Source organism: Oryzias latipes, chromosome 1 (assembly GCF_002234675.1).
Source record: "Oryzias latipes chromosome 1, ASM223467v1".
Lineage (NCBI taxonomy): Eukaryota > Metazoa > Chordata > Actinopteri > Beloniformes > Adrianichthyidae > Oryzias > Oryzias latipes.
The window spans coordinates 18,693,392-18,711,594 of NC_019859.2; the positions used below are offsets into that span (position 1 = coordinate 18,693,392).

At 37.0% G+C, this 18,203-nt stretch overlaps 1 long non-coding RNA gene across 1 annotated transcript; it reads right to left on the reverse strand.

Annotated features, from left to right (window-relative positions):
- Positions 1-1,841: 1,841 nt before the first annotated feature.
- LOC110015222 lies at positions 1,842-17,939 on the reverse strand. The gene is made up of 3 exons (XR_002873694.1): positions 17,763-17,939; positions 3,668-3,726; positions 1,842-2,179 (listed from the first exon to the last, which is right to left on the reverse strand). It is a non-coding gene; the product is annotated as an uncharacterized LOC110015222 (long non-coding RNA).
- Between the last annotated feature and the right edge of the window lie 264 nt (positions 17,940-18,203).

The window sequence follows — 18,203 nt, forward strand, 5'->3', positions numbered from 1 at the left end:
AAAAGAAGAAAAAATAATCTTTTTAAATGTCAAGGTTTTTTCATTTTAGCAATGGAACGAAAGCTGAAAGAGTAAATGCTTGGATCACCTGCAAAGGTTTTCAGGTTCAGTTGTTTTTAAAGTTGTGAATGTGATCAGAACTTATTAATACAGTAGATGCTGCACGGTCCTGGTTCAAATTCCATCTGGGTCCTGTGTTCTTTTGGTGCATGAGTGGGTTTTCTCCATGGCACTCCAGCTTCCTCCGTCAGAGTTGATTGGTGACTAAATTGCAAACCCAAATTAAGCCAGCCCCACTGTGGGGCAAGTGAGGGTGTGCTAAGAGTTTGTGGTGTCATATCCCTCTGTGCCCTTAATATGCATACAAAACCATGCTATCATCATATCAGTTCATCCATCCATATATCTATCTTTTCCTTTGATCTATTTGATGTCTATAAAGTTGTAATCGCTCTTCCTGACACTAGGTTTACCAAGCATGGGACAGGTAAATCAAGACATGGGTTTGTACCTTTCTGTGACTTTTTTACTTTTGTTGTCTATTTGTCTATCTGGATCAGCCCATCCATCCTTACATTTTTTGGCTCTTTATTTCATTTTACTTGTGTTTTTTGTTGTTGTTTTTTTATGGTTTTTGTTTGTTTATTTATTAATTTATTTTGTTTGTTTGTTTGACTGTGTCATTTTCATTTCTTTAGTTAATTGTGAATTTTTGCGGACAATCACATTTGGAGGGGGAGCAGTCATGCCATTTACGGGGGCTTTGCCCCCTTCTTGCCCATACCTTTATACGGCAATGCTCAATAGTTCCCCTCAGAGTGAGTGCGTCTATGTGTGACCCTGCAATGAACTGAAGCAGCCAGCGTATACTCCAGTACAAAGTGCACAGGACCAAGCAAAAATAAGTGATAGATGGAGAGATCAATACAGTCACTGACAGAGTCACTTGTGTATTTGTAGTATTATTTTATAGGAACAATGTTTTCCTTTCTTTTTTATGTCCATGCAAAATTCCTTAATGATGTTTATGTGTCATTGACTAACTTTTGAAGTATGATTGGGTTATTACTTTTAATCACCCATCTTTGCTTTGTCCAATTGTATTCACTAGGGGGAGCAAACATAAAATATTTAAAATAATGGTGCACTCCTTGAAATGTTTGTATGTCTGTATGCGAAAGATATAAAAATCTACAACTTTTATACTATCAGAAGCTAAAAAAAAACAATATTCTACTTAGAATTTATTGCAAAGGAATTGCAAAAATGTGGATTTTTTTCAAATGTCGTTATTTGGAAGCAGAGCCTTTGTGAATAGAAAAATAAACTTTATTTTGAGCAGAGAGACTGTGGTTTTTTTGTGCCTCACAAACATCATTTTGCAATTTGACGTATCTTTAATTCTTCATGCTTGGACTTCATGGTGTTTGCTTGTCCGGAGTTGATTAGCAAAAAGATGAATGAATCATAAAAAGACACGCTAGAAGCGTTTTCTCTGAGGGACACATCTGCTCCTCTACAGAGAAGTTCATAATACATTTTTCAACTTTCTTTGAATAATTTGACATATTGCTAAATATTAACAGTAATCATTTCAAAGCTGATAACAGGAATAAAAAATACTGATAAAACAAGATGCCTCATTTTATCTGTTGCCAGATTTTCAAATGAATTAATTCCTGAGATGCTCCTCGCAGAAACTTCTAAGAATTACCAAGAACGCTCTGCACGGCTTGCTCTGTTCAAGTTGCTTTTGGCTCCCTATCCACCCCTCCATGCCCGTATCCCTCAACTTGCACTTACCCCGCCACTCTTCTTTTTTTCCTGTTCCCCGCTCCATGTTTTTTTTTTTTTTTTTTGCTTGTTTGATATATTTCTTTCCTCCCATCCACCATCATATTCAAAGACTTATACAATATACATGTTCCATCTGGTCAAACTTGGTGAACTTAAATATACCTGTCAAGTGCAACTTTAAAGTTTCCTTTGCAACCTCTACTGAGTCTCGCCCAATCCACCAAGGCTTTAATTAAAAAGCAGCCCCAGTTCCAGGATGTGCTTCTAAATGAGGGAGTTTGCGCTGGCAGACGAGGAGCTGGGGTCTTGCAGTGGGACCCGGCTTGTGGCTTTCATCACTTCCACTCCACGGCTCTGAAGTTCCGGAGAGGCATCTGTCTGACTGGAATTGGGAAGATGGAGAGATGAAGAGTGAGAAAAATGTAGGGAGAGAAGAAATGAGGAAGCAAGACAGGGGGGGGGGGGGTGTTGGTGCAGCCCATGTGGGGGCAGACACCATGCTTTTGTTCTGACTGAATCAGGGAAGTGAAATGTGTGAAGTATTGGAGACTTTTCTGCATTTGTGAGGAGGTTTGGAAGGCAAGTTTCTGTCACATGTTTGATTATAAATCAAACTATTTTTCCCAATTATTCTTATTTTCTAGACTTACTTATAGCTTTAATTGATATCTCACGAAAGTACAGGTTAAGTTTCTTTCCGTTCCTTTCTTTAAAATTAAAATTTAAAGTTTGTCAAAGATTTTGATTTAAAATTCAATTTTTTGTTCTTGAACAAGTTAAATAAGAGTTTGTGGAATTAATAGACAGACAGACAGTAAAACAATTGTTCATTTTTAGGCTATTTGTAGCCTTTTGGCCAATGCCTACTTTTTTGTAAATTCATGTTTATCAGTTGTTTATGGAAATAGCAATGTCCCCTTAAAATAAACTAATCTAATTTACAGACAGAAAACAATGGAAACAATTATTTCTACCAAAAGGTCTTTCCATTTTAATCAAAATATTAATAAAATTTTTATTGCTTTGGAAAAAATATTGGATTATACATAATTTTCAGAAATAAAGTTTTCACTTATATAAACAGTAAAATTTGAAGGTATTTTTTTATTTTCTTGTTTATTTCTTCTTTTTAATACCAGTTTTACTTTTACGGTGGATGTAAAAGTTTGCTCTTTGTAGCTCTGACAACCAAACCGTATGAAGTTCTTCTGATCAACTTCAGATTACAGAAAAACATTTACATTCTGGAGCGCAACTCTTCAAAAAGCAAAGCAACTGTGACATCTAGTGGTTCATCACTTAAAACACTTTGTGTTGCTTTTACTCACAATTTTGCCTTCAGTAAATGTTTTAGAAAGAATGTTTTTGTTGGGAAAAAATGTATAAAAAGAATGCATAAATGTTCTGGAACAGTTTTTTAGAACTTTCTGGGACAGGTTTTCCTCAAACATGTTGTCTTTCTTCAAAATTTTAGAAAGGAAAAATTGGACTGACATAAAAAATACTTGTTTAAAAAAATATTTTTGGAGAAAATGTATATGGTTCAGAACATGTCAAACAGATTACAACATCATTTTCAAAACAGTTATTTGTGCTCCTTAAATTGTGTTTGTTTTGCAAACATTCCTTCCTGTTGTGGCTTCCGTTCTTCTATTTAAAAGAAACCAAAAGGTTAAAACCTTTTGTGCACCAAATGTCCGATGTGAGGAGAGTTTTTGCTTTCAAAATGAACACTTTGGTTATTGTTTTTAAAAGATTACAGACTGTAGCATCGTCCACAGTTTGATGCTTCTGGGCACAAAGCCAAAGCTCACTGAACTCCAGGATGGGTTAGAAATTTCTCATGCATGTTTTCCGTAGCAGAACTTACTGGTCTCGAAGCTTGTTTTTTTTTTCTTTGCACAACTTTGGTGCCTGTGTGGTTTCTAGCTGCAAAGAGTAGATAAAGCACAAGAATAGTTACAAGACTTACAATAAAGCTTTGTCATAGGGTCTCCACCTAAAAGGAGCAGTGCATGTGTTTCTGAAAGGATTACCTAAAGTACAGCTGAGCAGCTGCCACTGAGAGCTTAAATAAACACGATGACAGCGATCTTTCTAAATACACTTTGCCTTAATTCTGGAATGGAAGTAGATTTTAGATCCCCTCCATCTGAATCACCACTAAACCAGCTCCCTTTCTGACACCACATCAGCTGTTAACTAGCCTCTTGAGTGACATATTTAACCTTCCTCTTGTGTTTGCTTTCTGTTACCATGGCTTTTTGGTAACAGGTCGGTTTTGACCCAAACATTAAATCAGCTATGAAATACAATAAAACCATTATTCACATAATTCTTTTAATCTTTTAAATATATTGTTGGGCCTCTTTATCCATTAAAAATGACATGTTTCGTTGTTTTTGATTTGGGCCTTTTGGCCTTAAATCAGCATAACCCTCAGATTCAATTTTAGAAAAATGGTAAAATATACCCAAAAAATTCACTTTGCTGTGTTACATGAATATCACTAAGGCACATTACAATTCACTTCTTTAAATGTATTTATTTATTTATTTACCAATGGTAACATTAACGGTATTGGTGTCAGTACCACCCCATATATATGAGCTTTATAGAATGTCATTTTCCCCTATGGGTAGAAAAAATTGAATATAAATACAAATAAAAAGCAGAATAGGTCAGAACAAAAAATGTAAATTTGCAAGGATAAGCAAACAACAACCAGTCCATTTTGTTAAGCTAGAAGTTATTGACAGACAATTTTTTTTTATGCTTTTATGCATTAAAAACAAAAACTGGGAAGAAGCCGACCGCAACACAAGAAAAAGGGTAAAAGCAAATTTGTGCTACAAATAATTAACCTCTTGTACTTTATTTCAGTGTTTGGCAGTATTGCTCAATGTTACTTCTATTTGGGTTGTTTTTTTGAAGGAGTTTCATTTGTTTTAATGTTTGAACAAATGCTGCTGTGGATTTTCTGCTTTTTCCTTCTATTTATTTAATGGATGATAATCCTCACAGAATGTGAATCAGTCTGTGTTTTTATCCTCTATTATTCCATAAATATGATCAGTCAAATTTTAACACAAAAATATTTGTTCGACCTGCTGTTAACACTCAATTTACTAGATTTCTGTATATTCACAAATTGAAGCCAAGTAAAAACTATTTTCAAACTATTTTGCTGCAGGTACTCCACAGAAAGTAATTGTTATACAAGCATCGTTTGCAAAAATTGTGTTTATTTTCTGCCACATTAACATTTAAACCTAAATAAAAAGCCAAATACCTCAGAGTTTCGTGTTTTACTTAGAATTATTTTCTTTTTTTTTCTTTTTGACCAAGCCTTTACAAAGAAATTGCTACCGTATGTATTTTTGGGAAACATGAAAAGGAATGAGATGTTTGTTATTGTAAACATAAATTTAAACGTATAAACATGTAAACATATTTAGGCTTAATTTTTTATTTACATAGTTTTCAGAAGAAAAAAAAGGGTAGTGGGGGAACAGTGTGAAAGAAAAAGATGGAGACAAAAGTGAAAGAAAGAAACTATGGGAATGTTTGTGCAAATGTCTTATCTGTAGCATGTATTCACAAAAACAAAAAAAGAAAAAAAAATGCTCCCTGGAGATGAACACTGAACTTAAAAGAAAAACATCATGACTACTGCAAGGCTCATGGCTGGAAATCATTTGTGGCAGATCTGTTGGCAGACATTCTATGGACAAAGTGAGGTTATATTTGTGTCTGCTTTCTTCAGACCATACCAGCTCCACCACTGACAGATTATCAGTAAGTCATGTGGGGCTCAGGGGCTCAGCACATGCAAATGCAGCCATAACGGGGAATGCAGTTGGTTTTAATGGTTGGAAAAAATTATTTTAATGTTGTTTAACCCTGAAAATTCACTTTAAAAAAAGGTATTTATCATTTTTACTACAAATTTTTACTGATGTATCTCACTGTAGAACTTTTAAACACTACACCTTTAGTAATGGTTTTGAACTTTACTTTAGAGGTCAAATATGTGCATCTTGCCCACAAGGAGAACTGATACTAATAGCAACAAAACAACAAGAAAAAGTAGGATAAGACTGTGTTAAGGTTAAACCAGTTCTCTTTTAGACCCCCAGTCTCGAATCACACACCAAGGACCAACTACTGTTCACCAACATTTTACTGTTTCCTTCCTTTTTTCCCTAATAAATGTACATTTTCTTAAGTATTCGCCATTAATAATTTCCAATGGGATTACTGGAAATTAAACCCAAACGAACAAGGTAAATAAATCATGGTTCTGCACATTTAAGTCAAGCAAGGGAAGCAAAACATGGTTGTTCATACACAGTGTTTTCCTAGTGTAATGAAATCACCCCATGCTTGGTACATGGGAACTCCTTTGAGGTTTTGGAGTCTCTCAGTGAAAGGCTCTGCAGGTCAAAGTGCCGGCAGTTTTTCTTGGACATGTCATGAGACTGCACATGTTATGCCTGGGATTAGAGTCTCTTCGAAGGAAAAGAATAGTTACAACAGTTCAGAAAAGAAAAGGAAATGTTAAGTGTAAACTTTTCTCATTTCTGGAGTTCGCACAAGTAAAAGGAGGGCGTGTCACATTCATCAAATCCTGGAGTTCACTGCACATTTTAAGGAATGTGTTTATTTATTTATGGGGGTTTTAAAGTGTGTAATATAAGTTAGTCTCAGCTTTCTTTGTTCATTGATGGAGCAGTTAAATGTATTTATGCTCATAATTATTAGACAAAAGCTTATAATTCCATGCACACTTGAACTTATTTATTGAGTTTAACATTCATGTAAGCAGCGTAATATTTACAGGGGAGGTCTTGTTTTTGTGTTTTATATGTTTGGTATTGTTGTGTTTATCATAACATAAAGTTTTTTCTCTCATTGTGCTGCAACTGGAAATGTAATTTTCTGTTGTTGAACAGATATAAAACAACTCCAAGTTAAAGTCAAAATTCCCTAAATTGTCAAACACCTGAGTTTGACAGTAAATGAACAAAAATATAAAAAAAATGTATCCACTTATGATGTGAAAAAAAACCTCTAACATGGAGGGCTTTAAGGTGCTTGGAGATTTTGTGGCAGACCTGATTATAAGTTAAGCAGTGGAGATAGTCAGTGACCCCTTACATAATAAAACAGCTGAGCAGGACTTTTTAAATGCAAAAAGCGGGAAAAAAAGTCTTATCCACCAATGACAAACATTTTTAATTATCTGAAGCCACAGAAATCACCCTAACAGCAGCATGATAGCAAAGCAGTGATAACATTACATATTCAATATTTTATGCACAAGTACAATGTTTTACTGGGTCACTAAATTCAAATATTTCTTGAAAATTCCTCAAACTGAAGATTTCCTGTTTTTATTTTTTTCCCTTTTTTTGCTATTTGGTTTGATGAGCAGGCGTATCCACATTTAAAATGCCTTATTTCTTAGCTTCTCTTCTTATTTCAATGACAATCCATTTGAATATATTAAGATTATTTTAATTATTTTTTGTTAGGTTTGAACTGAATCTTATATTAAATCAAACCATTACCCCTAAAAGTATACTTATCATCTCTTATGTTGTTTAGCATTGCCACTCTGCATGGTTCAGAAAGTAAATACGGCTGGCTTGAGTTCGCTGTTTTCTGACAGATTTCAAACGCTGTCTGCTGTAATAAATAATCTGAGAGCAGACATGAGCAAAAGCGGACCTCCTGCTGGCGTGGAGTTTCAAGTCCATCCTCGGGTTAGACATATTGATGGCTATTGCCCATTTGAGCCAAGATCTAGCAGGCTCAGGTCATTAGCCTGGCTGCTGGGGCAATCACAGCAGATGGAGGTGGAGGTATATGGCTGTAGGCTGTACTGTGATCCAAGACTTCTAAACATGGACTCTATTCTCCTCTGAGGCTCCCTAACCACAGGAAGCCTCTCATGCAGCAGCCCTCATGATCTTAACCTTACAGCCTCAATGCACCTTAACACATTCTTCTCAGTTTCACCAATAAATAAATAAATATGTGACATCATGTTTTGTATGGCAACAAAGGAGAAGCAGGATTAAAGTATCGATCCGGTGAGGCTTTTTTCTTGTTTATGATGTCTGTGTTGTCTCTGTGACTGGAGCCAGCCTATGGATTTTTTTAATGATGCAACTTCAATAAGGACAGACACAATCAAGTTCTCTTCAAATGGATTATGTCATTGGAGAGATTATTAAGGCTAAGAAGGTTTCAGAAGCATCTCAAATGTAAAGACGCAGAAAACAAAAAGGAACTGAATTAAAAACACATTATATTTAAGTAATTTGACTCTAAAAACTGCTTCAAAATTAGGTTTAGACTTTCCCTGTATGTCAATTTTAGATGGTTGAATCCAAAATCAGCATAGATGATCAACGATAACAGGAAAAAGATTGCAACTGTTTACATATTGTATACTGGTCATTTGGTTCACATAAAATATAATGAAAAGTTTCACAATCAAAGGTAAAATTGTTCTTACAGTTTTATAGGCTAATTTCAATTAATTTTGTTTCTTTCCCCAATAAAATATCCCAATAATATGGTGACTCCTCTGCTTCTTTGGGACTGATGCTGGAAACAAACAGCTGGTAATGAAATGTGGACTAGTGAATCCCCAATATTGTAGGTCAACTTCTGACATGGAGAACTGTGCAGCAGACATGTCTGCATCTGCACATGTTCACCCACATTTCTAAACCTCCAGTACACTTTTTATACCTGCCTATATGCACTGTGTCAACTCAGCTTTAATGACAAGGTATAACAACAGCAGGCCTCATGAAAAACTGGATGGGTATTGCTCACGTTAAATAGTAGGGGCAAGCATCAAAAAGGCAAATTAGGATGCAGAGTTATAGAGTTATGTATGTTTTTATTTTTATTTAAAAGAGTTTAAAAGTTACATTCATAGGGAAATATAACATTTTTGAGAGCTTCACCTGATGGAGTCATGTTTAAATCTGATGCAAAAAGAATATTCCATATGCATTCATTGTCATAAAGCGGTAAAATATAAATGTTTGCTTTAGAGTTTATCAAAATCATAGCTTTTCAAACAAAGACGATATCAGACAGAAAGGCAACAAGCAAGTGACAAAGTTTCTTGTCCAGCACATTTGGTGTGTGTTAAAATGAGATTTTTAGTTTGTGTCACGCTGATAAACAAGCTTCCTGGCATTAATTGTCTTCACAGGTGGGCCTCAAAGCCTCCCTCCACCCTCAGGGCTGATCAAGGGTCGCATTAGTAAAAGTCAAAGGTCAGTTTGATGCTTCAGGCTAATTGATTTGAATAGTGCTTATTCATGCATATCTCATGAATCACATCTTAAACAGCTAACCAGAGTGATTATTTATGTTTCTGAGCACTGTGGAACTCCTAAATTATTCTACAAAGCTAATGTTTATTGTTTTACATCAAATCTGTCATTAGAGAGGAAAATAACATTGTTTGTAATAACAGAAATAAAAAAAAGAGTTAATGAATTCATCTTTGCTAACTATTTTCTTACAAGCTCAGTTTGCTACATCTAAAAATATGAGGACATTTAAGGCACATCGCGAATGCCATCTCAGCCTCTACACACAGATAATCTCTGCCAGATGGTGTCGGTCTGCTCTCCCCCTAACCTTTGACTCCCCCTCTCCCTGTCTCTTACTCATATACTCTAGGGAGAACAACAAGAATCGGAGAGTTGCTCAGAGGAGAAAAATTCAGTAGGAGGTTGCGCGAAGTGCCAGATGATGCTGAGAAATCCCTGTGGTGTATTAATCAACATGCAAAACAAACAAAATAAATCACAAAAATGAATGAATGGACGCAAAGTTCAAATATTTGCTGTGCTGAAACGGGCTTGGATAGCATGTTGATACTGAAGGTCACGTGGTCATTTCTGCTTCACATAGACATACATGAAATAGAAATGCTTCTATGCTTTTGTTCTATGCTGGTGATGAAAATAAAATAATTTCAGGTCTTACTTGGCAAAAACCTTAAAAAAATCTGTTTGTGAAACATTATTCAAATTATTGTAAATCAGGAACATATATAAAAACGCCTTTGGAAAAAGCTTGTAAGTGTGACGTAAAAAATTACCACAAAGTTCCTGCTCCGCTCCATTCTGATGCAGCCACTTGTAGACAACTAGGTCCACGTATGTCATCGTCCAAGCTGAATTTTGGCTCCCAAACTGTACGGCTGGATAGCTCCAATATTGCTCGCCATTTCTGTTGCACCAGTAATGTCAGGTTGGGGTTGTGAGGGGCTGTAAGCTAGCAGGATGATGATGGATGATGGGAAGGGTTACTCCACACCAACAGTCTCACCCACAACTCAGAGGTGAATTTCTAATGAACTACTGCCGCTCTACAGACACTGTGTCCCAGAAAATGACACAGGTTTTTTGATTTAGCCTAACACACTTTTATAATACATGATGATGAAACTCCATTTGCAGATGAGTTAGAACACATTTGCTGTAGAAAATTCCTAGGTCATAATGTAATCTCGAATCAGATTGTTACCTAATCCAACAGCAGACACTTGTCTTGGGACAGTAATGTTGCATTGAGGAAAACCTTGACAAAGCAGGTAATTTCTCTTGTGAATAAGGTTAAGTATGCACACAAGTTACAATAAAATGTAAACAGCAACATGGCAAAATGTATTATTACTTTTGATAGGCACTTATTGTCTCGACAGAATTAACATGATAAACACAGTGAAGTAGACAACTTGAGTTCAAGAGGTCAGTTTCCAATAAAACCAGAGGTCATTTGTGCATGTGGCCATTTTTAATGACTCCGAGCTTTGGGACCTCACTGTACTTATTCGTGAAGCAGCCCATGGTAACTGTAAGTAGCATGGTTACATGGCTGTTCTTATTATAGCTCACCATTAGAGTAAGTGCTCTTTACAAGCACAGTGCGGCATTTGAAAGGGTATTGAAAAAACTGTTGCTAAACTATTTTTTGTGAGGCAAAACTTTATTGGAACTAATGAATACATTTTCATAGTTCATGAGTTAAGATAAATTTCCATTACCAATGCAACCCCAACCTTAACTTTATTAAAGATTTAATTATTTACCAATAAGGAATATTTTTGTCTTAGTTGATAATTCACTTATAGTAAAAAAGATATAGGATTACATAACTGTTTGAAGGCAGAAAGGAACACTATTTGCAATCAAGGGAAATAAGTGGAAGGATTAAGTGTTCTGCAGAGAGGAAAAAGGCAGGGTAAAAATGTTTGTTCAGCTGATGGTAGGAAACGATTTTGAGCAAAACATACACAATGTTGGTGGACCAGCCGTCACAAGGCGATCTTCACCGCACAACACGATTTCAATGAATCAAACTCTGACTATTGACTGCATAAAGAATATTTTAATCTCCGTAAAATCCTATTTTTTGTCTACATTGTTTTCATTGGAGAAATAGGGCACTGAAATGACTGCTGTGTCGCACATTCCAATAATTAAACTGACCCAGAACACATCTGGAATTGCAAGAAGGAAACTCCATCAGCATGTCTTGACTGAAGTCTGTTATTTTTTCTTTCTGGCCATTTCGTCCACACAGCTGTGTTTACATTGAGCATGCAACGCTTGAATTGTCCAAAGATGCTCTACGGACCCAGTGTATCAGGGTCAGCAGGTATTTATATAGTATTATGATGAGGAAGAAAAACACATGCATAAACAGGATCTGTCCACAAAAACACAGCACAAAAATGTCTGAGCTGACTTTAATCTCGGTGGGTTTGGCATGGAAATATAATGTTGTAGATATTCTTAGCACGCAGTCATGAGGTCTCCTGATTGTGGGAAACTAAATGTGATGGCCCGAGACTCTTGACACTTATCAATGAATGCTTTCAGGGTCTCCCTGGTTAAAGAGAGACAGTTGGTGGAAACTTGCTCTTGTTGCAACAGCCAGAATGATTTCCTATTTGTTGCCAAACTGACAGAATTGAGTTTTTAAAATGTAAAACTTTACTGGAAACAAGACAATAGTGATCATTTAGAAGTTGATTTAAAATACATACCAGGTATCCACAAATCTTGAAACCTATTACATGTCTAAAAGTCGACTGGATCAGTTATGCAGTGGAAAGTCCATAAAAATTGAATGATTTAGTGTTTTTTGTGCAGACAACAATGCCAAATATGGCTTTTAACTATTCACAGAAAAGTATTTTTGGAACTATAGATGACAACCAATTGCTGCAAAGCAATAATCAATTTTGCTCCTCCTTATAAGGTTAAGGTTGCAGAATTCCCCTCAATTCTAGTTACCGTAACGTTCATTCCGTGGATGTGCCCTGTCTTTACTAAAGCAACTACTCTGCTCAATAGGAGGAACCTGGAGGAGTTAAGCTGCAACTAATAGTTAACGCACAAGTCTCCAAAATATTTTGAAACAGTAGCAGGAATTTACGGAGCTTTGCTCTTGTGTAGCTGGGATTTCAAGCATGTCCAAAAACTCAGGCAAGCAAAGCTCTCGTAATTGTCACAGTCACCATAGTTGTCTGTAAACAATCTTGATTTAGTTTACAGAAGTCAGAAAATAAGAAAACAACCAGAAGACTTTTTAAAGGTCTGATAAATAATTGGATATAGAAACAGCGATATGACATGGTGAGTGTCACAATCACTCAAAGCTCACATGTAGTTCACTAAAGTCTTACTGTAGAGTACTTCAGAGAGATGCAAATAAAACATTTGAGTACTGCAGGTGACCTCGGATAAAAGCATCAGCAGCTAGTGTAGTCTCAGTAATGTTTCTTTTAGTTGAATCAGTCTGTTTTTTACGTGTTACAAGCAAGGTTGGGAGTTACAGATATTGTGAATGAGCTAACGCAGCTAACCCTTCTAATGGGCCCAACGTGTGTTCCACATTACAAATAACTGTTAGAGTTACGGTGAACACAGTTAACAACGCCTGACAGACTGACAGTCTTATCTCTGATTCTTTTGTCTCGCTTAATGTGCCTTGTATTCCGGTGCGCCCTATATAGTGCAGAAAATACGGTAAATGGCAATCATTTGTCCAAATTCTGAAATATAAAACACAATAACCCTGCTTACTTGCACCAATATCACCGTATCCAATTTCTTCAGTTAGAAGATTTATTTGGGCAACCTTTTAAACCCAACATTGACAACTACCAGATCATTAACCCATGCATATTTTTCCCCAAAAAGCTCATATTTCCTAGCATGTTTCCACGTGTGTGCAATTGATTTCATAGTTTTACATTGGCAAACAAAATGCATAAAACAGAAGTCATGTAATAAAGACAGAAGACGCAAGGTAATGTTCTGTATCCGAGCCAAGTGCTGTTTCCTCCAAATGGAGTATGAACATAGGAAAGGAGGATTGTGTTGTCCAGATTGCAGATCTATCAATCCACGCATAAAAGCCATCGCTACGACTATCAAGTTAATTCTACACTAGTCAGCACTGCCATCTCTTAAAATAAACCACAGGCAAAGGTCTCCAAAGTACCGTAACAGGAAGTTTAAAACTTTGGTAATTCCCTAAGTACTTTATCTGCAACGAATCAAGTTCTGCACAGAAACATGTGGACCAGAATTTTATGATGACTTTCCAGATAGTGTGGCTAGCTTCAGATCTTTGCTTTCTCTATGGTGTGTGAAAGCAAACAAAATGAGGGTGTAAAATGCATCTGCATCTACCCTTTCAGTCCAAGCCTGCAGTAGTAGCTTAGTGTAAAAGCTACTTTGTATTGAGAAGTACAGCAGATTATTATGTCCGTGAAGTTTAGCCTGTGCAAGAAAAAGAATCTTACTGGAGTTTGGAAACTTTCCTAATCACGATGTAACAATGTTTTACAAAGAACCAAACTTCTGTTGCAAACTTGCAACTTTTCTTTGCATCAAAGTGGATAATGTTTAAATTGTCGGCCCCTACCGCATTCATGTCCTGTCTGACCTCCTCACGGATTTCATCTGGGATTACTTATGCAAGCAAGCATGAGTCATCCAATAGAGCAGCCTGATTTTGGGGTTTGAAAAGTGATGTCTGGTGGGAATGCAGCTCCAAGATATTAAACAGGAAAGGTTAGATATCTTTGAGTGCAAAATATCTCAGCACCATTCAGTTAAAAGAGAGTCCTGGTTCCTGGAGAGGAAACCTCTCAAAATCAAGCCGTAGCACAAACTTTGGTGTTGGTGTCCTGCAGTAAAGGCCCACTACAATGAAAACCATGTTTTTGCTTTTTTTTTTATCATTTTCTTATAGCATTTTTATGATGGAGGACATGAATAAAGAAAATGTAAGCTTAAATTTTGAAAACTTGTAGCAGTGATTTTGGTTGTACAATCGGCGGGCCACATTAGCTTGCTGCTCTGTTCCATACCAATGAATCCACTAAAAGATGATTAGATCCATGTACGTTTTTGTTTTCCTCATTCAAGCTGGTATCTGAGCTGAATGTCTAATTACCTACTGTCGCTCTGCAGCAACTATGTCCTAGAAAAGGACACAAGTTGGGTGTTGGTTTTTTCGGTGCTAAAAATGTCATAATCACTGTTAAAAGATCACTGGCAGGTTTAAACTATATCAAAACATTTTTGTGTTACGACTTTAAGATTTTTGAGATTTGCACAAATTTCCTTTTTACTGGGACTTTACAGTCAATTTTATGTCACATTTCTAACTCTATGAAAATGGAAGCAGAAGGAAAGTCTCAATTATCGGTACATCACTTTTGTAGGAAAACATGAATTTGCAAATATCCAACAAATTGAGGGTTTTGACAACTTAAAATATGTTTCACTAGCTCTGACAGTCATAGGCCTTACAGCCACTGCGCGTCGTTTTTCGATCAAAGTATTCCAAGCTTTTGAAACTTTTTAACAAACCTGCTTTTCGAACAGAGCTGCAGATTTTCCCCTCAGCTGTTATTATTGAATCTTTGACAGGATTGTATCTTGTTAAGTAATCGGCTAACTTTGTATTTCCCTCATTTCTATTGTTCTTAATCACACTCCGATTCCCGGGTTAATGGTGTTTGTATGAGAAATTCCCCAGACAATTCCTTCCCATTTTAATATTCTCATTTGCCATAACTTTTTGTTTGTGTGAGCCATATGTCCCAAATTAATGAAGCCAAGAAGTACACAGAGTCATCTTCACCCTGTCACTGCTTCTTGTCACAGTAGGATTGGCCTCAAACTTATTCACTCTCTCCATCCTTCTCCATCTCTTTCCCGACTCTCTTGTGCACTGTTCTTTCTGTTTTCACGCAAGTGTCCCAGTTAAGGAATTGCTTACATCCCACTCAGACTGGGGCTGGATTGAAATTTCCCATAGGGTATGTACCAATATGCAGAGAGCACACTTCGACAGATGCCATCAGAGAACAAGCATATGAATTACCAGGCAGCCTGCCATCTTTGAGTTCAGACAGAATGGCATTAATACCTGATTACGATCCAAACAACAACACAACAACAACATGAAAGCCAAGGCAACTGGGAGCAGGTAAAGGTTTCATCATTTATATATTAATGGGTTAACTAACAAAGACTCCACTCCCCCCTCAAAAGTTAAAATGTCACAAAAGCTGCCAACATTCAAAGGACTTTTGAAAAAAAAAGTGCTAAAAAATAACAGCAGCAGAAAAAAATCAGATGCCGTCAGCAAATCACGTTCCAATAAACTAAATATTCAAAAGTGCTGACCGTAACTTATTCAGAAGTTATGAGAAATTCATGACTACAATTAAAGAAAACACAATCCTTTTAATTCCTAATGCTGGTAAATATTAGTATTACCCAATTAAGCCACAGTATGGAAAAATACCTCCAAATGAAACAGTCAGAATGCAAGCATACCTAAAAATAATACAAAAAATACATTTAAACAATCAAGCAGAGCAGGTAACATTATTAACAAAAAACTTCTTCTGTATGAATTTTGATGTTATCTTAGCATTACTTAAAAAACAAATCAGCTGTTTGAGGGTATGAAAAGCATTTTTTGCTAGCTTTGCAATTTACATTTTTGCTGGATGAAGCTGATGCATTTTAAGCTAAGAAGCACCAACGTGCTTTTTCAAACTCCCCAAATTCTTTGTCGTGGTATTCCGGGCTGCTTTGCCATGCATATTTTAGTTGTCACCAGTCCAACTCATTTGGTCTTCTCCAAGCTCTCAGAAAGCCTGATAGTATCATGATTATTTTTATTAGATTTGCTGAAGCCAGGAAAGTTGAGCACAAGGACCTGAGCCTTTTTAATTATATTTTTGCTGTTTTTAGCCAAAATCAACCTGTATCGTCTCTTGGACATAGTTTCTGCAGAGCAACAGTAATTCAATAGAAATGTACATTGAGTTGTGGGCGGGACTGTTGGCACAGACTCAGCCTTCCTTCATTCCCCATAATCCCTTTGTTTACACTCCCTCCCCCTATCTTACAGCCCCTCACAACCCAACCTAACATTAGCGGTGCAACAAAAATGGTGAGCAATGTTAAGGCTATTCAGCCATACAGTTTTCAGTCAGATACCAGCTCAGACGAGGAAAACAAAGAAGTTCATGGATCTATTTTTCAGCAAGTGGATGCCTGTACAGTCAGGACCATAAATATTTGGACAGAGACACGTTCTTTCTAATTTTGTTTCTGTACATTAGAAATTACATTTCAGCTGTTATTCCATGGGTTGAACAAAAAGATTGCATAAAAACGTGAAAAACTGAAGCATTTTTTAAACACAATCCCTTCATTTCATGGGCTCATAAGTGATTGGGCAAATTAAATAATTGAAAACAAAATGGTAATTACAAATATTTGGTTGAAAACTCTTTGTTGGCAAAGACAGCCTGAAGTCTTGAACTCATGAACATCACCAGATGCTGGGTTTTCTCCTTCTGAATGCTCTGCCGGGCCTTTACTGCAAGCGGCTTTCAGTTGCTGTTTGTTTGTGGGCCTTTCTGTCTGAAGTTTAGTCTTCAACAAGTGAAATGCATCCTCAACTGGGTTAAGATCAGGTGACTGACTTGGCCATTCAAGAATATTCCACTTCTTAGCTTTAATAAACTCCTGAGTTGCTTTTGCTGTATGTTTTGGGTCGTTGTCCATCTGTATTATGAAACGCAGCCCAATCAGTTTGGCTGCATTCACCTGGATCTGCGCGGACAGTATGTCTCTGAACATCTCAGAATTCATTGGGCTGTTTCTGTCCTGTGTCACGTCATCAAATAAAAACACTAGTGTTGCAGTGCCACTCGCAGCCATGCACGCCCAGACCATCACACTGCCTCCACAGTGTTTTACTGATGATGTAGTGTGCTTTGGATCATGAGCTTCTCCACGCCTTCTCCATACTTTTGTCTTGCCATCATTCTGGTAGAGGTTGATTTTGGCTTCATCTGTCCAAAGAATGTTTTTCCAGAACTTCCAGCACAGGTCATATATCGAAAAAGAAATTGGAATTGTTTCAGATTAAGTTATCACCATATTTAGAGATGAATGTCAGAGTTTGTTATTAAATATACTCTAAACACAATCAGATTTTGATGGCTAAGACAACTCTCCCATAAAAACATCAAATTTTATGATTAAATGGCTTCAGTGCTGCTGCGTTAGCCTTTTGGTGAGGCATAAGAGTTACTGTGAGAATGCTCTTCCTGCTCTCAGCTCACATTATGATTAGTGGTCCATTTTGAGAAGCATAATGCACACTGAAGTACGAGCGCTGTATGCCCCTGACAATGAGCAACCTCCTTCCAGCATTAATCCCAACATCTCTCATTATCGCTGAGTGCGCTCTCATGTTTGGAATTTTTAAATCAATGCCATTGATTAAATATTTCATCATTCCGATCCTTGATAGAGGAGGTTAATTTTCAGCCGGAGTTGGCACACCTTGCATTGACTTGAAAACAGTACCTGAATGCGCTTGAAGTTGGCATTGCTTCAGGTGAAATGATGGTAAGGTAATGTGATGTGACCACCCAGGATGCATTGTAGAAGTGAGGATGAATGATGGTAACGGCTTCCGCTTCCCCTCAGTTTCCTCTTCTCAGATGTAACAACCATGAGGGCACATGGACACAAGTCCTTCTCCCTGCAGTCTGCCGCCTGTTGTGTGAATAAGCGGTTGTGTGTGACATTATGTGAGCGAAAGGAGGATTGAATGAGAAGGTAGGAGGGACTTTGGTTGAAGGGACAGATTGGAGGGGCATTGGGCTCCCAGTGGCCCCTGTTTGTGTGTGTGTGTGGTTGTTGCTGCTGGTGGAAATGACTGTCAGCAGGCGGTGCCTCTGAGAAAAAGGAGCGGGGGGGCGGATGTTTCCAAAGGGGGCCCAGTCTGTTACCAAAGGGAGGTGG